The sequence below is a fragment of the Colossoma macropomum genome, unplaced genomic scaffold, assembly GCF_904425465.1.
Source record: "Colossoma macropomum unplaced genomic scaffold, Colossoma_macropomum, whole genome shotgun sequence".
In the NCBI taxonomy this organism is placed as follows: domain Eukaryota; kingdom Metazoa; phylum Chordata; class Actinopteri; order Characiformes; family Serrasalmidae; genus Colossoma; species Colossoma macropomum.
The window spans coordinates 533,090-557,185 of NW_023495267.1; the positions used below are offsets into that span (position 1 = coordinate 533,090).

The 24,096-nt window shown below is 39.4% G+C and overlaps 1 protein-coding gene across 2 annotated transcripts in view; it reads left to right on the top strand.

Moving 5' to 3' along the window:
• The first annotated feature begins 4,588 nt into the window (after window positions 1-4,588).
• bcl9l (bcl9 like) overlaps window positions 4,589-24,096 on the top strand; it is a 68,207-nt gene continuing 48,699 nt past the window's right edge. The window contains exon 1 of one of the 2 annotated variants that reach the window (XM_036561676.1): window positions 4,589-4,943. The gene's annotated coding sequence lies outside the window, so the exon portion shown is untranslated. Of the gene's footprint in view, window positions 5,017-24,096 lie in introns of both variants that reach the window. The other variant, XM_036561674.1, reaches the window with a different exon arrangement.

Here is a 24,096-nt window from a genome sequence, read left to right on the forward strand (position 1 = left end):
ACTCGGAAGTATTGACACTGAATCTTGGCCATCAGTCTCGCCAAATTTATTTTATTTTCTCGAACAAGTCCAATAACCATTTAAAAAGTATATTTTCTTTCTTGTAACTGTCACCAACATGTGCTGACTTGCACTCAAGCAACTCAGGGGTTAAAGTGGACTGAGTGAACCAGTACAGAACTTCAGCACCTTTGGTTCCTCTTAACGGTGAAAAGAGCTTAACTTTAATGCTGTAAGTTAATAGAAATTTAAACCATTTTGCAGAAAATCATTGTCAGCTCTGCTAGAAAAACCAGTATAGCTGGTCACCTCCAAAACCAGCATATGCTATGTTTTGATCAACCAGCACTACCATGCTGGGTAACTAGCTAAACCAGCACCAGACCAGCATAAACAAGCATATACCAGTTTAGATCAGTCTTTTTCATCAGGGAAATCTATTTAACTATTTGTTTTATGATGTTTTTGCTAGGTAAACTAATTAGTTTACATTTTGTTATACCTCAAGAAGCAGACTAGATTATTTGATGTTATTTATCCTGATAAATCTAAGGTCATTTAAAGCATTCTGTCAGATAGGTAGCCTATCTATCTAAATGTTTTCTCTGTCTAGGAAAAATGAACGGCATTTTCAAAAACTGAATCTATTGCACCCTGTGGTATATAAAAATGTTTCAAAACTGGTTTTGCGATGTGTAACTTTTTCCCCTGAATGTCATTGGATCCTCGAAATTGTCCTTGTTAGTATAGTGGACAGTATCTCCAGAAGACCGGGGTTCGATTCCCCGACGGGGAGGCTTTGCCCTTTGGGGCAGTCATGGGCTGGAGGTTAGGGACTAGCTTTGTGACTGGAAGGTTGCCAGTTCAATCCCCTAAACATGAATGAAGTGCCCTACAAGCAAGCAAACACTTCTGTGCACTGAAATCAGATCACATACAAATAAATCTGCTGCTAACATTAACAATATTATATTACAGCACTAGCTACTCAAATTGTAGGCTATTACTGCTGAAACAACTTAACTGCCACATTTGATGCTGGTTGCTGGTAACATTCATATTTATTATGCTATGCACACACCCATGAACAAATGACTGGCCATTAACCCAAGCTGCACTAGGGTTTTTGTAATACCTCCAAACTGTCTCCAAATGTTACCGTGGTATATATAGTATTACAGGTAAGTGACGCAAAAAGTGACGTAAAAGCATTTATTCTGCTTTTTGACTTCTCATCCTGTGTTATTTCAACAGCTCTGCTCACCATAGAACATGTTTGATTCTGGCTAACTAAAGCTAACTGGTTTACTTGGTTGGCATGGTGACAACCAAGATGACAGATCAGCTGCTGCCTTGAAACTGGAACTTTGGCTATGTCTGAAACGTAATAAATGCTGCCTACAGTATTCTGAGGTAAGAAGGCACCCAGTCATGTCTGAATCGAATTTTTGTATAAAATGTTGCCTGCTGAGTTTCCTCTATTAGGCCATTTTTTGAAAGCAGTGTAGATGTTTTCTTTGATTCCTTGCATATCCTATAATCCTTTGTGTCAGCATAGATGTGGTTTGGAAAAAATAGCAGAAAACACCAGCACTAACTCAGTGGAGGAGAGAAGCTGGGTTGTATGACACTTTTTATTTTGGTTATAAAAAGTTCAGCAAGCTAGCGTTCTTCAAAGACATTTTTCTAGATATAAGAGGCTAACATCTGATGCTAATAGCTAGCAGTGAGCTGTCATATCTTGGTAACAACATGACGTATCACTGCTTTCGAAGTGCATCTCATACATGATTTGGTTGCAGATATCTTCATCACAATGCTGCCTTCTAAGGTACTGACACAGCATTCTGCCTTCAATTTTGGATACAGCCTTTTTGCAAATGTTACAAGGATTAGAATCTTTAATTACGGGTCTCAAACTGGGCTAGAAATATTCAATTAATATGTGGAAGTTTCAGCTGCTAAATGATGCAATAAAGCTCTCTGGGCTACTTTCGCTTTTCCAAAATAGAAAGGAACTTGCCCAGTGTTACCGTTTGCTCGTTCTGTGAGGAGCAAAGGATATTGTATTTGAACTAAAAGACATTCGGCCTGTTTCTTTTGTACTTTGTCTTGTGTAGATCTGCGTCTCCAAAAGCAGCTAAAGTTGAGTTTTCCCAGCTCTGATTTTCCCCTCTTTCTAACAGCTTGCCTACTGGTGGGCTCCCGTGCCTCAAAACAGTATAAATGGCTGGAATGTGTTTACTTAGCCATTAATATGTGGAATAGAAATTTGACATGTCACAATTTTGAAATACTGCAGTATACCTTTTCACATCATACTGTCTAACCCTAAGCTACACTATATAACTTTTAGGAATTAGGAGAGGAAAAGTGTAATTCCAAGCAGCATGCAGTAGAACATTTTGTAATGTTAGTTGTGCTTTGGGACCCCTTTCCCCAAGGGGGTGTATCTGTTGAATGTAAGTGCAGTGCGTTGAAAGAGTACTCAAAGAGAACTCAGTCAAATCTTGGTGAAGGACGTGTCTTCTGAGAAAGTAAGTGAATTATCTAGTACTGTCATTATATCTTCCTCAGAATAATGCTGATTTTGCATTTAAGACTGAAACATCGAGCCGGAGCTTCTTTCTTTCTGTGCAAGTGACGTAAGGATGCATGACTAGTCTGAAACATTCCTAAGAAATCTGACCTGATGCCCCACAGCAGGGCTCTCACTTCATATTTTAGCATGTTGGTTTTCTTCTGACTCAGTACTGCTACTTCTTTCATTTTAAGGTGTACCTGAAAACGAGCTCTGAAGGAATAAAACTTTTTTCACACAAAAAATATCGAAAATCAACTCAAAACGTGACCTTAGAATCAAAAATTGTACTGAAATTGAAAATGTGTGTTGGCAAGAAGTAAAACAGTTGACAAATTGTATATAGTGAATAGCTGAATTATAAGATTACATGCGATGAAAGTGTTGGAGAATATTGGTTCACTGCATTAATGGCATGTTAAATACAATTGTACTGTTTTGTTCTACACTCATGAGAAGCCTATGAGAAATAATTGTTGTGACATATCAGTTTAACAGCACACATTTCACAAAAAGAAAAAAAACTAAAAATATGATTTTTTTAACAAAAAACAGACTGTTCTCTTCACATAGATGAGGCAAGCAGAGTTTGATTTTGAAGGTGTGGTTGTTTTCATTAAGAAAGAATGATAATATCAGAACAGTTTAGATATTGGCAGATAATGATCAAAAAATGATCAGCATCTGGCAGATCTAGAGATTTGACCAATATTTCAAACCAATATTTGAAGATGTATTTACTATACTATGGAAGAGTAGAATGTTTAGGTGACGTTGGGCTACTGTGATATTAATAAACATAAATAAATATGAATAGATTGATGTTAGATTTCTCCATAATGATAATCCAGATAGATGTAGACCCAACTCCGAAATGTTATGTTAGTATATTGGCATTGGTATATGTGTACATAAACAATGTAGGGTATTATCATTGGCTGACAATTCTGATATTAAAGCATCCCTAGACTTAATTAGGTTTGACACAGACACTAATTCACTGAAAGGTAAACTGGTTTGCATATTCTCACAGACACATCATCCTGCGCTTTAAGTGACTCAGTACAGTGATATACAGGTCAGTGGGGCTCCTCCTCAGGGACTCTAGGAGATTTCACAGAGCCCTGCACCACCAGAGGGAGTGCTCACCTGTGAAATGAGGGGGGAACCGAACACCCCTCAACACTGATCTCAGATCAGTTCAGGAGGCAACGGCTGCCCCTCAAAGATTCATTCTCATTACTGCCACCACATTCCTATGTGACATTTAGAGAGAAGAGAATCAAGCATCAGGCCTGTTATGTTATTTGGAAGGAGGCTTTAAAGAGAATAAAGGAAAGCATCAGGACTTTTATTTGATTTGGGAGCAGACTCTGTGGAAATCATTTTGATCAATTACAGGCTGAGTAGTTTATGACTCAGTAAAATAAGAATTGTCAGAATGTGCTAAATAATAATACCTATTTTTCTTATTATTGTCATTATTATTATTGCTATTATTATTAGTAGTAGTTGTATTTCCTAGGTCCAAATTCAATGAATAAAAACATCACCAGCATGACCAGTGTGTATTTTTGTTATAATATTATTATTATGAATAATAATGATTATACAGATTTATATTATTAATATATATATAACATCTGTACACATAATATTTCTGTATTTTCCTATAATTTTTACTATAAAAATTGGGTGCAGTATTTGTTGTATATATTTTGCATAATAATAATAATAATCATAATAATAATCATCACAATAATAATAATCATAAAAATAACAATGTTATTGTCATGATTATTTCTAATGTCCAAAATCATTAAATGAGCAAATAATCTCCAGCATGACCAGGATATATTTTTCGCTTGTAAAGCCAGGGATCTAGGATTTGGGTAGCGAGTGGAGGAGAAACGTGGCAGCTGGTGCCGCTAGACAAGTGTGCAAGTGAACCGGTGACTTGAGCAAACAGCGCTAGAGTGAGTGTCTGAGTCGTTTCATCAGCTGGGTGCGTGCGTGCGTGCGTGTATGTGTGTGTGTTGTGGTACCTAGGCTATGGTGTGTAACATGCACACAGCGTCCTGCCCTTCCCCGTCTCCAATTGTGGAGTCATGATCTGCTGTCTTCCCGGGCACTCGTCTTCCGCCTCGAGCCGAGCGAGAACAAATCCGTGAGCATCTCGCTTGTGAGCAGCGGCCGCGCGCTTGGGACTGTGCGTGGCGCGGCGGAGCTTCTCGCGAGCCCCGGAGGGATCCAGGGCGAAGCAGCAGCGGCGGCGGCGGCGGCAGTGGCTTCGGCTGATGTCGGCTGGCCGTCACTCTTGACACCGGCCTCCCTCCCTCCCTCCCAGACACGGCGGAATGGGGTAGGAAAACATACAGCGGCGCTCACACAAAACCCTCGGCATTTGTCTCGACCCCGCAGTCTCAACACAACATGTAAGACTGACTGACAGCGTATCTGTATGAGGGGAAAATATACGCCACGCACGAAGTGGTTCCTCGGCTTGCTAAACGTGTCGCCTGCAGATGTAGCCTAAGCAGAAGGCTGAAGGAGAGCGCGGCGACGTCATTTAGCTTACTGTAGTTAGCCTCGTCAGCTAACTGGCTAGCTAAGCTCTCCATGCGATGGAAGCTAATGAGCTGACGACAGACTAGTAAAAACATCAGGCCCGCATGTGACTGAACGAAAGAATATGTTTACAGCGGTTATGTCGGACGGATAGTCCGATGGTTTTGCTCGGTTTGTTCGGCATTTTTATATTAGCTTGTTAAAAAATAGCCTGTTCAGATGGGCAGCCAGCTTGGCACATATTCGGGCAGACACTTGAAGGATTCCGTGTAGAGCTATGCTATCAGTAGCGGAGGCTGAGTGCCATAAGATGACACTCTTACAGTACAGCTGTAGGATTTGCTTGTATAATCGTATAGACTAGACCATTATAACGCTAAGTATTGTTTTTTACTATCATATTAAAATAAGTCGTTTCGTTTTAATTGCAGTGTCTTCTGTGAGCCATGGCCTGTTCACTTACATTAATCAAGGCATGCAGAGTATCGTTCACATCGGCAGCTGTTAAATGTAAATGTTATGACATGATTCGGATTAAGAGGTCACCTGAACTGTTGCTACTTACAATAGCGTACTGAGTATTCCTCAGCCTTACTATTACAGTCCAAGTCAAGAGCTGCTGCAACTTGCAACCCAGTTTGTGGTAGTTTACTGGAGCAAGAGAATTCCTGCTCACAGCAGTGGAACCTACAATCTGTGTGTTTACCATGCTTTCAGTTGAACTCAAAAGTAGCGCTGTAGAGGCCATTGAACTCCGTGTCCTTATTGGCCTTTAAAGGGGACTTCCACCATTTTTTTTCAAAATATGTGAATGATTCAATCGTTTATCTGTAAGCAAAGTCATTCAGAGTGGTTTGATGTGAAATGGTGCAGTGTAGAGCAACTTACTCAGATTTCTTTACAGTGGTGGTGATAAGAACAAGAGGGGTTGCGATAACTACAATGTAAATACAGCCATTTTATTTAGTATCCAAAATGACCAGTGACCCTACTTGTGTTTAAATGTAACATTGATAATGATAAAATAGTGAAAAATCTAATAAAATAAGTTTACTTTTCTGTACCACTTGGGCTTGGAATACCCTATATATACCTTTCTGGCATGAACAGATTAAAGTATGTGACATGCTTCAGATGTCTGGTTTCTATCGCTAGCGCTGTGAATAATTTAGACTTAGTAAGTTTCTTTAGAACGGAGCATTTTAAATCAGTCCACTCTGAATGACATTGTTTACATCGTAAACATTTAATTATGTAGAAATTTTGAAAAAATGTGGAATTCCCTTTAACTAGATGGCATCCAGTTTGACTTGTGATAATTAATGGACTTTTATTTTAATATGATCATTAATTTACTTCAGTGACATTGATCACTAAGCTTTGGTTGAGCAGGGAGCAAGCTGGTTAACCTAGGTATTCTAAATCAAGGGCCAAGCCACAGTAGTTTGTAGTCTTCTCTGTTCCAGCAGTGCAGATCGTATTGCAGTGACACCTATAATCAACAATGTAAGAGTGTTCCTAAGACAGCTCATTGTCACTTGGACAGTTGTGGCAGGAGCTGTAAAGTTCCAGCAAAACCAACTCTTCTCACAGCTGTATTGCTAGTGCCTGCCTAATTTGCCGTTTCCCGTCAACTCCCCAAGGCCACGATGACGCAAGTTGATTAACTGTTGTGAGTGAGAGATAGCAGTAGCATGGGTTGATTCCAGATCAGTCAAAGCTGCTGTTAATGTTGCATTTCCTCTCCGTGGTTGTTCCAAAGCTCACGCAGCAAACAAGAGAAAAAGGGACTTTTCTCTTTATAGACACCCCACACAAAAGTCAGGCTGTGTCTGTGGTAGTGATGCAATTTGTTTAAAATTGTGAGGACTAGATAGGCTGGGTGTGCTGCTACAATTTGATATTCAAAATGCAAATAGTGTAGGACTTAGGGAGTGAGAGAGGGACAGAGGCATGGAGGGGAAAATGCGTGAAGTGTAACTTGACTGTGTGTGGCTGCTCTTTGGCCCACTGGTCTCCCCATTAGCCTGCTCTGTAAGTGTGATATCCTACTGTGCTATTTATAGTGGCACACAGAGTTTGCAACTTGATCTGGAGGCCAGAGAGCCCCAGTATGCCTTTCCAGCACGCAGGCTCAACATCTCTTAGCGATCATTGACCGCTCTCGTTCTGGCCACATTCAGGATCCGCTTTTTAAAGTCCGTCTAACCAATCCATAATGTGTTTAAGCTTGAAGTGTTACATCACAGGAGTTAGGAGGAAATGTGACGCGCCATGCCTAAACTGAAATTTTGCTCTGCACGCTTGCTGCAGCGCTCTAAATAGTGTACATTGAGGTTTTGTATTTACCACAGCGGAGCAAGTTTCAGGTGCTCACTGCATGAAAGCAACGGCCTTCCTGTGTGCATTAAAGATGCAGTAAGCTGATTTCAACAGTTTTGTAGCAGAAACTTATCTCTGAAGTTTGTGTCTCTAGAGAAGAAAGGAAAATATTTAATTTACATTAATGTACATAAAAGGGGCATTCCAGTCTAAAAACAGCTATTAATATGTTATGTAATGTTATGGAGTATTCGCTGGCCCATTGCATCCCCCAGCCTCATCAGTTTGGCAGAATTTATGATTTTGTATGATTTTTGTGTTTTCGTCCATAAATATTCTCTCACTACTATACCCAGCCTTACACAAATATGCCATACAGGCATTGGGAACCCCCCACCCATGGCGATAAAGAAATCCTTACTGCTAATATAGCTGCTGTTGTTGCTAATACATACAGAAATGATATTAGCCTTCTGCATTAGCCAGCTGGCATTAAAAAATTTAAACAGTAAGGATGCATCGATACTGATACTGGTATCATGTATCGACCCGATACCGTGCTCATAAAGATTCACCTATACCAACATCCGGTACCAGCTGATACCATGTGATGTAAGCTGAGTGTACACTACTGCTCTAGTGAGCAAACGAGAGGGTCTGCTCACACAGAGACGTGGTACTGACTCCATGTCAGTCGATGTTAGGTCGCTGGTCACTTTAAACATTCTGCCTTGTCAAATTCGCACCAGGAATTCATTGTGTGAAATAAAACAGCTTTATTTGAAAGTGTTCACAGACAGAGATGTCTATAAGGGCGACGGTTCATGTAGCATGGACATTTTCGCACTGTGTTAGCATATAAATCGTAAGCTTTAAAATCACACGCTGTACATGTGGCTTTATAAGACATTCAGCTACATCTCAACCAGCCAAACAAAAGACTACAAGAAGACATAACCTCTATAAGTGAGGTCATCGGGTGCATTAGCCTCAGATGTGATTCCTACTGTCACTGTGCTAAAAAAATTAAAAATTATGACATACTCTGCTGTACAAAAGCTTTCTGATGTGGAACAAAACCATTCTTCTCCTCTGCAAAACTACTCTATCCAAGGTAATTAATGTAGCATAGCTAGCTTATGCATGACATTTTAAATCAGCTAGATTTTAACAATTTAACTCTTAAGTTACACTGCACACATTTACACTAACAACTACTTAATTCAGATTAGATTATGGTTATGGTATGGTATCAGACTCGAGTGCTAAAAATGTGTACTCGTACTTGTACTTAGTCTGAAAACAATGGTATTGATGAATCACTAGTAAACAGCTCACCCCCAAAAAATCCACTCCAGAGTGCTTATAGTTTTCAAGAGTACTTTAAGATACCTTTGGCCCTTTAATGTATGTGGACACATGACCATCACATCTGTATGAGATTGTTGGACATCCTAATCTAAAACCATGGGCATTAATGTGGAATTGGCCAAGCCTTTGTGACTGTATCAGCCTGCACTCTTCTGGGATGGCTTTCCACATGGTTTTGGAGTGTGTCTGTGGGAATTTGTGCCCATTCTGTCAAAAGAGCATTTATGCGGTCAGACACTGATGCTGGACGAGAAGTCCTGGCTTGCATTCAACATTCCAGTTCATCCCAAAGTTGTTCACTGAGGTTGAGGTGAGGGCTCTGTGCAAGCACTATGGTTTGGGCACACTAGACTCTTTAAACCATGTCTTTGTACACTTTGGTTTGTGCGTTGGGGCCTTCCCCAAACTGTTGCTGCAAAGTTGGAGGCAAATAGTTGTCTAAACTGTCTTTGTGTGCTGCAGCATTAACTTCTTCATCACTGGAAATACGGGGCCTAGACCAAACCCTGAAAAACAGCCTCTGACCGTTATCCCTCCTCCACCAGACTTTATTGTTGGCACTGTGTATTCTGGTAGGTTCTCCTGGCATCCACCAAAAACAGACTGCCAAATAGTGAAGCATGATTCATCACTCCATAGAACACATTTTCCCTGATCCAGAGTCCAGTGGTGGCGTGTTTTATACACTCCAACTGACTCTTGGCATTGCACATAAGGATCTAAGGTTTATGTGCAGTGGCTCGGCCATGGAAACCCAATTCATGAAGCTTTCAATGCACAGTTCTTGTGCTGATGTTTGCTTCTAGAGGTGGGTTGGAACACTGTAGTGAGTGATGCAACAGACAATTGGTGATTTTTGATTTTTTTTTTTCCTGGCTATGCAACAGGAACAGGAAAGGGTCTTACCCACACTTTTGCCACAAAGTTGGAAGCATATAGGCTAATTGTCAAAAACATCTTTGTATGCTGCAGCATTAACATCTTCATTGGAACTAAGGGGCCTAACAGCTTAGGCCATTATCCCTGCTTCGCCAAACTTTATTGTTGGCACTGTGTATTCTGGTATGTTCATCAACACTCAGCAGACCCACTCTGTGAGTTTGCATGGTCTCCCGTTTTGTGGCTTTTGTGTTTTTGCTCCTAGATGATTTACTTTTACAATAATAGCACTTACAGTTGACCAGGACAGATCTAGCAGGGCAGAAATTTTTCTGGACTTTGGACTTGACAACATTTAAAGTGAGCTCTTCAGTACGACCAATTCTACTGCCAGTGTTTGTCTATGGAGATTGCATGGCTATGCTGATTTTATATACCTGCTAGCTATTAATGGGGTTGAAACACTTGAACTCACTAATTAGGAGGGCTGTCCATATACTTTTGGCCATATAGTGTACATCATCATAAGGGGGTTTTCCTAGTCTTCATACCAGAAAATCTCACACTAGAGACTATCGCAGCACAGCTATAGGAGGCAAGTAGGCATGTTTGCAACAGATCTAGCAATGGTCATATTTTTAATTTAGGCTGCAGTGTCTCTTTAAGAATGTTAATGAAACTGGACTGTAAGTCATACTGGACCATCTGTCATGAAATGTCCACGCAATGCCCACAAGCATTTTCTAAATGAGATGAGCTTACGAAGCTTTGATATGACGGCAACAATTTTGGTCATTGAAAAGTTGTTTGATCATGAGTTTTTTATAACAGGATAAGAGACTACCGTACCAAAAAGGGACTGATTTAAGCTTCTTACTAAATGCAAAACTGCCATGCTGAAGAAAAAACATTTAAGAGAGCATGCAGTTGGCTGAGGCACTGGATGTGTTCCAGTCACTGGTCATGTCGCTGAAATTGCATTTGTACAAACCATTTTGCCATGTGCTAAAGGCCTTGATAAATCTGGCCCAGGGTCAGGTACAGATGAACCTCTCTGTTCCTGGAAGGCTGTTTCGCAGAACTGAATTGTACTCTAATGTTTGCATGACCTGAGTTGACTCTGTGTTCAGCAGCAGGATCACCTTATCCTTTACAGTCAACTGAAAACTGGAAATAGCTGCTTTAAGGAAGTGGGCAGTGGAACCTTACTTTATGCCTCAGGGAATACGTGCATGTATGGCAGTGTCTGTACTTCAGTGATCCAGCCACTTTCATTTTGCCCTCTGAATGTGTTGTGACCTTCAGCCGTCATGAAAGATGAATCTGAACCTGCCTGTGTTCGTCCCTTCCCTGTAAGTTGATATTGGCTTTGAGTCAGCTCCTGCAGAATTGTACAGTGAGGAATCAACCGTGTTGAGGGTTATGACAATTCTCCGACTCGCCTCAGATCCATCAGCTGTGGGAGAAAGAGGTTTTTTTTCCCTCCCTTGAAACCACCAGGCACTTTTATTTGGGTTTAGGAGAAGACTTTGGTGTCAGGGAATGCTTTTGCTCAGGAGGCCAAGGGATGTTGAAAATGACTGCGCTGAATACTTCACATGTGTCTGAGTCTGGTGGCTGCCTTTCCTGCTGCTTCATCTGGTCATTCCTGCGTATGAAACATCAGCACATGGAATTCTGTGTGTGGTGTATGTTTCTGTCTTCTGGGATTCCAAAGCTGCTGTAGCAATGACTTTATATGATCTTTCAACACCAAGAACTCGTTTGTGCCCTGTTGCCTATTGTGTGGTTCTCTACAACCACATTTGACGAAACTTTGGTCAATCACACGTGCTATGATATCCAGTCATAGTTAGGCAGTGCTGTGACAGTAAAGTGGTAACTATGTATTATGCTGCGTTTACAAAAAAACGTACCTCATTGTGGTGCGCCACCAACAGTGACATGCAACAGACAGGAGAATGCTCTGTATTCATTTTTGGATGTATAACCCTGCACTCACACTGGCAGCACTGTGGCACTACAGAGCAGCTGGAATTCATTCGTTTTCAGTGAGAGCTGGTGATTTCAGCAGGCAGGAGGCAATGTGAACATTGATGTGAGATGAGCGGAGTTGGTGACGTAAAGTTGAGCAAAGTTAAACTTTATGCAAATTAGGAGTGAAGCAATGTGGCAATTACCAATGGAAACTGAGCAGGGTGGTGTGTGCATTACCATAACATGATAAAATGGTGTTCCCTTTTTTTGGTTCCTACATATTTGTTCCTACTTAGAGAAAAGGTGGTGGTGACAAAGACCAAACACTCTTTTCTTTACTTACTTACTGCACAGACAGTGATGCACTGTGCAAGGAATACATTTATAGACAAGCAATTTCTTTCCAGGATTTTTATTTTTAGTGGGAACGCATCTGATTTGTGCTTAGCCTCAGTGAAACCATGGAAACCAACGGTCAGCATGAGTTCAGAAATGCTCACAGGTGTTGAGCAACCAGCGATTTGGGTGACAAGAGGAGAAAAATCGCTGCTGGTGTAATTGGGGGGTAATACTGGGTGCTAGAGCTGAGTCCGAGTCAAGACCAAGACCAGGAGTGGCTGAGACCAGATGACTTGTTTTTATATTAAACAATTAACTAAAATGCATCTGTTTTCATTAATAAATGAAAACATAGTAATAATAACATTCCGATCTGCCCTCAGGGAATGTTTGAATTTTGGAACCAATGAACATCAATAAACAAATAATATCTGGTTAAAGCATCATAGAAAGATCAATTAAATTCAACCAGCGGGTTTTATTTAAAATATACAGCAGTTTTCAACGTGTAGGTTGATGGAACTGTGTTGTTTTTTTTTATAATGCAAAATTTCATTACAATGCATACCTTTAACCAAACCTAATTTTAAATATGACAGATTTTGATTATTTGCAAAATATTTATATTAAGCTCATTGACTGTTCTGGAAAAATGCTAGCTAGTCATGTTTACATTTTCAGTGCAAGCCTAACTAAAACAAAGGAAATAGAACAGTAAGTAAGTAGCTCTGGACTTCACATGCATGATAACTGAAAATGAGTAACTACAGCTCTGTGCTGGGGACTTTTCAAATTAAACTTTGATAATCAACAACTTACACCATCTTTTGGAGACAAAACACAGTGAATAGAGAAATGTCAAATTAAGCCAGAACTCAGCAGAAATTAAGCTGTTTTCAGTTTTCCTGTCTTCATCCTGACATCCAGAACTCGGTAGCTACCAAATCAGCCTTCTCATTAGGTGAGTCAGTGTGGTCATTTGTGTGGGCCATGAGTTGCAAATGTTTGGGAAACCCTGGTGCAGAGGAAAGACTGTTTTGTTCTGTTTATTCTGGTTTTGTTGATATTCAATAATAATGCGGCTTCAATTTACCTCAGAATTTACCTTAGAATTTCCTGTCACTCCAGTATAGAATATCCGGTGTGCCATCAACCATCTACCGCCAACATGTAAACGCAGCATTAGGGCTGCATGATATGGACAGGACAGTAGTATTGTGATTATATTGCTACATATAGAGACATATGCTGTGTATTACAACTGCATTAGTGAATCAATAATGTGGCAAGGTTTTAATTACTTTGAAATATTTATTACATAATACAGTTTTTGTTAACTCTTCAAAATGATCAAGGCTTGAACTGTGATTGGCCAAAATGCTCACAACAAAAAAATGATTTGTTAGAGGGCTCATCTGCATGTTGCAGACTTCTGCAATATCAGTGTTGCAAAAGCAGGTATTGCATTCAAGATTGAATTCCAATCATTTTTCAAAATTTCTGCACCAATAGCTGTTTCCACCTAAAGAAGTTTTCATTAAGTGCTTGAAATGTTTTAACCCTTCAAAAAGTTTGTTCATATAGGCTATGGAAGCAGGAATTGTGGGTAGAAGGAAATGCTTTATGCATGTAATTATTGTTTTTATGCATAGGTTAAATGTCATTTGACAGATTTCCCAAACACAAACAGCATAACAGAGAGGTTTAACTGGAGTGAGAAGGAGATAAGAGCATTTCAAAAGGAATGCAGTTACGTTTTAGCACTTACAGAAAGAGAGATCTAGAAAAGGCTTCAGCCTTTCTAAATGGGAAGCTCTATATTGCTGAGAAACATGATCTTTCCTCTAAAAGTTCCAATGAAAATAAATAAAATATAATAGACAAAATTTATGTATCAGTGAGTTATGGGGAAGTCAGGGAAGCCAAAGTCAACATCATTTTTTTCAGGAAATGATTTTATTACGTAAAGCATTTTTTATCTTGCCCAGCAGCATGTTCAGGTGGAAACCAGCCTCTGGGCAGCAAAATGTGAATTTTTTTTTTTCTAATTTTTATTTTACTGCTAGCAATTTGCTCAAAATGTCTATTGAATTGTAGCTAGTGAGATGAAAACAAAGTCATTCAGAAGGTTTTGATGTGAAATGGTACATCATAGAGAAAGCTATGACTTTTTTTTGCAATTTCTTTGCAGTAGTTATAAGAACCTGGGCCCTCATGTGTCTACAACAGAAACATAATCATTTTATTTGCTATCCGTAATGACCAGTAAACCTTCCGAGTTGTAATCTGTATTGTTGATAATGGTAATCTTTCCTTAGGGTACTATTTTGTCTTACAGTGCCCTGCATGTTCTTCACCATGAATGTTTTTAGGATTTTAGGCCAGAACTTTATCTCAAAACTATTATAATAATGTCTCAGGGAGCATATTCATATAACATACTCATTTCATGTAATAACTTTCTGTAATAACTTTTTAGAGGTGTTAAATGGTTTAGATGTCTGGTTCCTATCACAATTGTGATTAACATTTCTGATCAAAGCTTTTCTAGAAAGGAGCATTTCACATCAAACCACTCTTTGTTTACATTTTAACCATTTAATTACGCAGTGATTGGTGGAATTCCCCTTTAACAAACAATATTTTGTGCAGCCCTGCTTTGCAGGTAGCTTAAAATTTCATAATTATGTTTGTGGCAATGCAAGGCAGTGCATCAAAGACAAGCCACGGGGAAGATGAGGAAGGTGAAATATATGTAACTTAATTGATCCATATTTCATGTGGCTCCATTAATGGGCTCATGTTGTGCGGTGCTGGGACAACTGGATTCAGCATTGCTGACAAAGTGCTTCTTATCAGGTTAGGTGATCTGAGAGCTTGGAGATGAGTTACAAGCAGTGGCGTGAAGGCGAGCTATGAAAGAATAATGTGATATAGAGAAGCTTTCCACCGGGGTGCAGAAGGGACAGCTTATTACACAGTGAAAGCAACCAAGCTAAGCTGAGAGACGTTATTGAGATACCAGCACACATCCTGGATGAGGTTTATAATTCTTTTCAGAGAAGCACTTTTGATGAACTCAGTGAACTCTATGCTCCATTCAAAGATTCACTAAGATTTTTTTTGTTTTCTGATATGTTGCATGCTATTGGCTGTTGGTAGTCATATGGCTGGCCACATGGTTTTTCAGGTAGGAAATGGGTAACCTCAAGATTTGCCCCTACCACCATAACAAAGCATTTTCCACTCAAGGGCTGCAGTGAGCCTTCTGCTCTTAAGAAGGTGTGACATTATACAGTGGCTACTTTCAAGCAACTTTAAAAAAAAATTTGATTATTTCTATAATTACTTGTTGCACAGTTATTGATATTTTAATTAAAGTTGTTTAATTAAATAGTTGTTGTAAAGGTGTTTGCATTAGCTAATTAGCTTTTAGTTCTGTGATCATCAAAATCAAAACAGTGCTATTTAAAGCTGCACTGTGTAAGTTTTGGGAATTTAGAGACCTCTCTGGTGGAAATGTGTAATTGCATGCAAAGTGCAGAAGGTCATTTTTTCATCATCAGTTCTGCTTCAGACCCTAACCTAAAGCCAGGAATACACTGTCTGATTTTAGAAATCTTGTTCTTTGGTGACAATTCACACTGTACCTTTGTATCGGCCATTGTGTACTGACAAAGAACTGTACAACTGTACAAAAACACCCTGTCTGAGTGACATGACACAACATGGGTGCTCACAAACGTAGCCCCTACAGACAGCTCTGTCTACAGACAATTTCCAATAAAGTTGTTTCATTTAAAACAATGCGCTGCACCTCCAAGTCCCAAGCAAAAACACTGGCTGAATCTCACATATTAATACAATTACTCCTGGACCCATACAGCGTATCACATGTCTAATAAATAGCCTTTTGGGATTCAGCCGCGTGTGCACAATTCCATACTGGACAAATAGTGCACTATTATGGGGTAGAAGCCAGAACTTAGTACACTACATAAGTAGTGGGTCGTTTGAGATTCTGCCATTGACAAACCACTACCACAGCTTTGCTAACTTGTGCCCCACTGTGCACTAAAGCTAAAGAACAGGCGGTCTACAGACGGTTCCTCAACGACAAAAAAATCACCTTATTTATTTATTTATTTATTTATTTATTTATACCTTGTAATTCAACTCAGTCAAACTGAGCCAGTTGGCATATATGGACGTTGCTGCTGCAAATTTCAACTTATTTGCCTCCGTGTGGGAGCGGTGGTTGTGATTATGTGTGTTTTTGGGTGTGACTTTGAGAAATTGGTTTGTGACATGTCATATTTCCATCCGATTGTCCAGCTGCTCACATGTAGCTCGTTTGGGCAGTGTCGGGCATCATTTCCCCTCTCACACTGCATGGCAAACGACGGCCAGTGAAGCTGAAATTGATTGCGAAATTCAGTTGGCTCTGACCAAATCAGGCTGAAAAACGGGGTAAAATTGCACAGTGTACGCCTGTCTTAAAGGATGAATCTAATGATTGCGAGTGTTGAAAGAGTATTCAAAGAGAATCAGTTAAAACTTGTTGAAAGACTTGTTTTACAAGGATGGAAGTGAATCATCTACTACTATTATCATCACAACTTCATTAATATAATATTGATTTTGCTTTTTAAACCTGAACATTGAGCCTGACCTTCTTTTTAGCCTATATGTGTATGACCTTAATTCATAAAGACAAATTAAATAGTCTGAAAAACTTATGCAAAATCCAACCCAATGCCACTGACTTTTAAATTATTATTCCAGGCTTTACAGAATAACTCATATCAGCACACGGACCATATATTTTAGCATGTTTTTTTCTCCTGACTCGGTAATTCTGCTTCTTTCAATTTTAACAAAAAAATCTTAGATATTGCTGCTTTAATGCATAGTGTGATGAATCACAAGAGTTTTTCTTTTCAGCCCAAAGAGCAGTGTTATTGACAATGTGGGACAACATAACATATTACAGTAATGTGACTATTTTTTCCTGTAACGAAGTAGTGTGATTACACACATGCATAAAATACATAAATATCCTCTATATGGATCATTCCGGTCTGGTGCTTGTGCACAATATACACACGTGTGCTGCTTGTGTCAGCCAACTTTATGACTTTGATTGTAAACGTGAGCAGCGCAGTATGAGCGTGGGACGTGCCATAAACTCCTTGTGCAATCTGTTGATGCATTTAATAACTTGCTATGAAACTGATGATGGGGTTGTGACTCTCTCTGTGCTGAAGAACAGAGAGAGTCACAACCCCACTTTCTGATTTTCATTCAGAAATAGCTCTGTACTTTCCCACTGATACAGGTCTGGGTGAGTTTAAGGCAATAATGTAGAAGTAACAGATGTTATGAGTAAGTCATAAGTAATGAATAGTGTTATTGCCTCTTTCCAGAAAGTAATACGTAATCTCATTGAATTTTGAGAGACTCAATTAGGAATTTTGTAACAAATTACTGTTTTTTAAATGACTACCTGATACACTGACCGCTCTTGGAGTGGCACATATTTTTTTCAGCCTCATCCTCACCTGGCATGCAAATTATCTTTACCTTTGTGGATTTACTGTTTGTCATAGCCAGCTTGCTAACTTCGATGTTAGTTTGTTGGCTAACAAGTTGGTGTGACTGGAGCTTTAGCATTGTTATTTTGTTACATTGTCAGTTTTTGATTGCATAATTTGTCTTTATTTAAACTATAAACTGAATGTTTGTTCTTTCTTTTTAAAATAAAAGTGTAATTTAGTAGAAAAATGATTAAGTACAGAATGAAAGAGATTACATGCATGACTGAAGCTAAGGACTGAGTGTACCTTTAAAGTTGAAGGAATATTAAAGAGTGCATTCAAGGTTCTCTTGGAGTCGAAGTTCTTTTTTAGGGGGTCACAGTCTGGCTGAGTGAGTGAGAGTGCAGTCCATGTATACATAGTCTTAATTTAACACTTAAATATTTACATTTACACGAAATATATCAGTCTGGCTATAATTGAAATTAATATCTTCTTAACATAGGGTTAAACTAGTCAGTATGTTAGTAATAATATTAATACACAGCGGTAGTGAAAACTGTTTAGCAGCAATAGCAGATAGCGTACAATTGTAACAGTATTAAATGGATGATTCAAAGATAAGAACCAAAAAACATGATCCAAAACCACTGAAAGATGTTTTAGGTGGGTTGGGTTAATAGCACTGGATTAGTCACTGTCCCAAAGACTATGACAATGTAGTAAATTTCCCAGCGTGTCCCTGTCTTAGCATGAATAGTGACTGTTTAATTTTAGTTTAGTTTTGGCACCCCTGGTTTAAACTATGGAGCTGACAACATATTTCCCTAAAACTAGTCTAAACAACTTGGCAGACAGGCTAAAACATATCTAAAAGGCTAAGACGCCAAACTGCTCCTTCCTTAATATTCAGTATTAGGCCTTGAATTGTGGTATTTATGGATGGATTTACTGTAAAACTGCAATATACAAATGTAAAGAAGTTTACTTGAATGTCTTACGAGCTTCAGATGTATGTATTTTTGTTCTGATCTCCTATAAGTAATATTAAACGGAGGCTGAATCGCCAGTGGCTCCCTACTGCCTACTGGTAAGTGACTCAAAGTTAAATGCACTGTGTAGACAGTAGGGAGCTGTTTGAGGTTCAGCCTCAGTGTGGGAAAAGAAATGTGCATCACCATTAGCTTGGGGCAAACGAATTAGGTGGAAGTTTCTGCATTAAATGCTGTAATATTATGATGTTTCTATTATTATATGACAAAAGTTAAAAAAATCATGAAATAACTGCTGGGTGGCAAAGTTCTTGTCCTGCTTCAGCATCAACAACATACCAGAAGGAACTACACGTCTTGGCAGAATAGCTGTTTATAGTATAAATGTGTATGTATTTACGTGTAGGAGAGTATTACTGTGAGGGGCACATTATAAAGTGTGGCTTATTTCTTTAATAGAATGTTAACAAATTATAATACACAACTGATCAATAAATAATGGAATGTGTTATTAATAAATGTCTCAGTTAACTTTTTTTCTGACAAGTGGTGTAGTTTAACAGTATGACACTATAGTTCTGATGTATCTAAATAAACATCCTTTGGTTTTTCACTAATGTGTGTGTGTGTGTATAGAGTATTCAGACACTGCTGGCTCAGCCGATCAGATTTTAGAATGTGAACTATTCGATTTTTACATAAGCATTTGATCGTAGTTTAAATTTTTGATTTCAGCAGTTAGAGTTAGTTCGTTTCTAAACTGAGCTCTCAGGCTCAGAGTGCCTGTCTCTTGCCCTGTCTGTGCTTCGGCCGCAGTTTGCTCTTTTTCCTTGCTCTAGTTGGCCGCTGGCCCAGAATGTGTTGGAACAGATACAACCCTTGACCCCCCAGCGCAAAATGAGCCCAGTACTTCCCTGTCCCAGCGAGAGAGAGAGAGTGAGAGAGGCAGAGGGGAAAGAGAAAGAGAAGGAGAGAAGAGGGAGGAGGATGCAGCTTAACACTGTGTGCGCGCACACACACTGACTACTGCTCTGTGGCCATGACAATCTGTTTGTGTTTTCCGTGCAGTACAGTCCACTCCCTAACATTCTCTTTCTCTCCCTCTCTCTCTCTCTCATTTTCTTTCTTTTGCCCTCTAATTGGTCTCTCTTATTCTTCCTCTTTCTCTTGTTCTTTCTCTTTGTCTTTTTTGCTCTTTCTCTTTTTCTCTCTTCTTTTCTCTCTCTCTTATTCTCTCTCTCCATTTCTTTAGTTTTTTGCCTACATCTCTTTTCTTTGCTGTCTTACTGTCATTCTCTTTCTCTCTCTTGCTGTCTAATTATCTCGCATTCTCCTTCTCTCTGTTGCTCTTTTTTCTTGCTCTCTTTATCTCCTTCTGTCCCTTTCATTGTTTTTCTTTCTCTCTCTTCCTTTCTCTCACTTTTTTTCTCATCTCCCCCCCTCTCTCTGTCTCCGTCTCTCTCTAGCTATCTTTTCTCTAATTCTCTCTCTCTCTCTTTTTCTCGCCTTTTCTCTCTCACTCTAGCTGTTTTTTCTCTTTCTCTCTAATTCTTTCTATCTAATTCTCTCTCTCGCTCTCTCTCTTTTTCTCAACTCTCTCTCTTGCTCTAATTCCTCCCCCTCTCTTTCTCTCTCTCTCTCTCTCTCTCTCTCTCTCTCTCTCTCTCTCTCTCTCTGTCTGTGTCTCATGGCTCATAGAGGTAACATGGTGCGTGCTCCAAGAAATTTTATTCCAAGATGTGAGTGTGCTGCTTCTACACATCCACACGCACACACACACATTCACATCCTGCACATATGTTGCCATATTCACATATACAGTGTGCACACGCTGCTCTTCTGACTCAAGCAGACTCTCTCTCTCTCTCTCTCTCTCTCTCTCTGTCTCACACACACAGAGGAACTACAGGGTCTCCATTAATAGATTCTCTATCTTTAATACATGACCGCAGTTAGACTATTTGCTTTGGCTCCTTTGTCTTTTGCTTTCTTCACTTGTAACCTTTTGTGCTCCCTCTCCCTCTTTCTCTCTCTTTTTTTCTCGATCTTCCTCAAATAGCCTGAATTCTCTGCTTCGCTCTCTTTGACTTTATCAAGCCGTTATTACAGTCGGGTTGCAAGGGCACATATTTTAAACTTGCATGGCTTTGAAATAATTTCCCTGTGGCTGTGTAGCGTTTTTTGTTTCTCTTCCTCTCTCGCTCTCTTATTCAGTTGCTATCAGGTGGCTTGCTTTCTGCCTTGCATTCTTGCCTCCTCGCTCTCACGGCTTGGATTTGCTCAGGCCCATGTCATGTTTTGTTGCCACAGCAACCTGCCTCAACCCCCCAATGGGCTGATTTCTTGGCCGTCACCTGCGTTCAGTCCCACAATGCATTGCAAAGTTGCCCCCCTTAACTGCCTGAAAATACACCGAGTGATTCTACAGAGAGGATTCCAAAAAACAAACGCACGTTAGGCAAGACTCAGACCAGCCAAAACCTTATGCCGGAAACACTTGTGTTTTTTTTTTCCTGGTTTGTGGTAGTTACATGGTGATTGTGATTTGAATCAGTGTGAGAATAATGTGACGTGAAGCCTGTTTGTCAGACTGATTTGGCTTGAAGCCACGATCACTTTTAATTGCAAAAAGCATGCTTTTGAGATGCTTAACGAGCCACCCGTGTGAGCAGAGAGACTTGGAGTGATTGTAATAGTTTGTGAGTCGATGTTGATGATGCTGTTGTTTGGAGCCCATGCTGGGACTTAATGCTCACCAGCCAGCTCACAGCCAAACACTAAACACTCCACCGCACTTCACATGGCCACACGGTTGACGTTTAGCTGTGATAAGTAGCATCAAAAATGCTCATTCCTTGATATTGTGCAGTGCATTTAGAAGTGGAATAGCAATGAGGCAATCAGTGCAATCAAATGGAGTGTTTTGGCTTATGATGATAACTCTTTAAGTCTACAGTCCTGTCTAAAAGTCAGATACCTTTTCATTTATTAAATTTTCAGTATAAATGACCATTAAGATAATCTATCTACACTATTTCTTAAGATCTGAAAAAAATCCACAGGTATTTCTGTACATCCTTCCACTGTGAGGAAACAACTCAACGTTGTGGGTCTGAAAGGATGTGCAGCTGTCAAGAAGGTATTACTGAGTAAATGAAAGAAAAAGGTTTGTTCTAGGACACTGAAACCAAACATCTGACATATGGAGTAAGGTTTTGTGGACTGATGAGTCTAAGTTTGCAATTGTGAGAAGCAGAAAATCCTAGACTGAACTCTTTAGGTGTAGAAAAGATTTTTGCAGAAGTCTTCTGAAAAAAATGGAAACTGTAATAAAGGCAAAAGTTGGACACACTAAATGCTGAAGATTTTGATGTTCAGTTGTAGAGGCTGCTGCATAATGTTCTTCTAAATAGACACTGCATAGCCAAAATTATGTGGACACTTTCCTAATTATTGAGTTCAGGTATTTCAGCCACACCCATTGCTAACAGGTATATAAACTTAAGCACATAAACAAACTCTGGCAGTGTAATAAGTTGTACTGAGGAGCTCAGTGACTTTAACGTGGCATGCCACCTTTGCCTAAAGTCAGCTTGTGAAATTTGTTCCTTGGTTGATCTGCCCTGCTCAACTGTAAGTGCTATCATTGTATGGAAGTGCTATCATTGACACGGAATCTAGGAGCAACAACTCAGTTTCGCTCTTAAAGCGGTAGACACTGAGTAGAGCTGCCAAGTGCTTAAGCATGTAACATGTAAAAAACACCTATCACACGCTGCAGAGTTCCACACTGCCTGTGGAAGCAACATCAGCACAAGAACTGTACATTGGGAGCATCACAAAATGGGTTTTCATGGCCCGAGCAGTTGCATACATGCTTAAGATCACTTTGCACAATGCCGAGCGTCAGCTGGAGTGGTGTAAAACATACCGCCACTGGACTCTGGAGTAATGGAAATGTGTTTTCTATCTGACAATCTAATGGACAAATCAAGGTTTAGCGGATGCCAGGAGAACACTACCTACCTAGATTCATAGTGCACAACAGTACAGTTTGGTGGAGGAGGGATAATGGTCTGGGGCTGTTTTTCAGGGTTTGAGCTTGGCCCCTTGGTTCCAGTGAAGGGTAATGTTAATGCTACAACATACAATAACTTTTAAGACAATTGTGTGCCTCCAACTTTGTGAAGGGGCTGACCCCAACCCCTCTAAACACCTTTGGAGATGGAATGTCAATTGCAAGCCAGGCCTTCTGGTCCAACATTAGTGCCTGACCTCACAAATGGTCTTTTGAATGGCAATAAATTCTTACAAACACTCTCCAAAAGCTTGTGGAAAACCTTTACTGTAATAGGCTGTAATAGTCACACAGAGATGGCCAATTCCGTACCAATGTCCATGATTTTGTACTGAAATGTCTGGCAAGGTCATATAGGTGTGATGGTCAGGTGTCCACATACTTTTGGACTTTCCTAATGAATGAATAACTTAATGGCTGAATAAATGAAATGGTCTCTGACTTTTGCACAGTACTGTACAACATGAAGTAATGACTAATGACTGATGTCATGAGTAATTGACTAAGTTCTGTCTTTGCGACAAGTGAGTTGTACTTTTATGGTACAACGAAACAATAAAAGCAGCATTGCCCCCCAACACATTCTGTAGTGTGCTTCAACCTGTTGGAATGACCGCATATATACATCATTAAATATCACAAAGCATTAGTGTGAGTGCCTTAAAAAAAAAAAATTTAATTAATTAAAAAACACAGGTCAACTTTTTTTCACAGTTGACATTGTAGAAAACCAATCAACATTGCAAACTAATGCAATTTTCCAGTACTACCCTCTAGAATCTTTGGCATGACCTGTCACAGTCATGAAACTTCAGCTATAAATAAATTGCTTTATAAATAATTAAGGATGTAATAACACACTATGATATTGTGATACTGTAAATCAAAACTATGACAATAGTACAGCATACATTGTAGACATGACAGTACATTGTGTAGAATGGCAGTTCTGTTAATTATGTCATCTAATGCATTTGCATTGTTTGAGCACCGAAATTTGCAAATGATCAACAGCTCGCTCCAGCACTCCTCCTGCATCCCATCTGTAGTCTTGTTACTAATATTAATGTACTAATGTTGTGCAAAAACATGATTATAGCCATAAATTTTCTTCATTTGAACTTTGAGCTCAGTGTTGTGAATTGAATCATATTGTATCATTACACCCAAGTATTTGCAATTAACAATTTTGACCTTAACTGTTTTATTGAGTGCAACTGTTAAAGCTGAGCCTGAAGTGGCCAAATTGGCTGAGTAGTTGTTTTGCTTCATAGCTGTTGATATTTGCATGTATTTACCTCAAGCTAACTGATGAATCCACACTTAATTTACATTCTCTTTGGTTTATTGCGACATATTTATGAAAACTTAACAACTGGAAAATAATTGTAGCAAGCTTAAAAGATTGATGAGCTCAAATAATTGCAGTCTGGGTATTATGTAATAATTGTG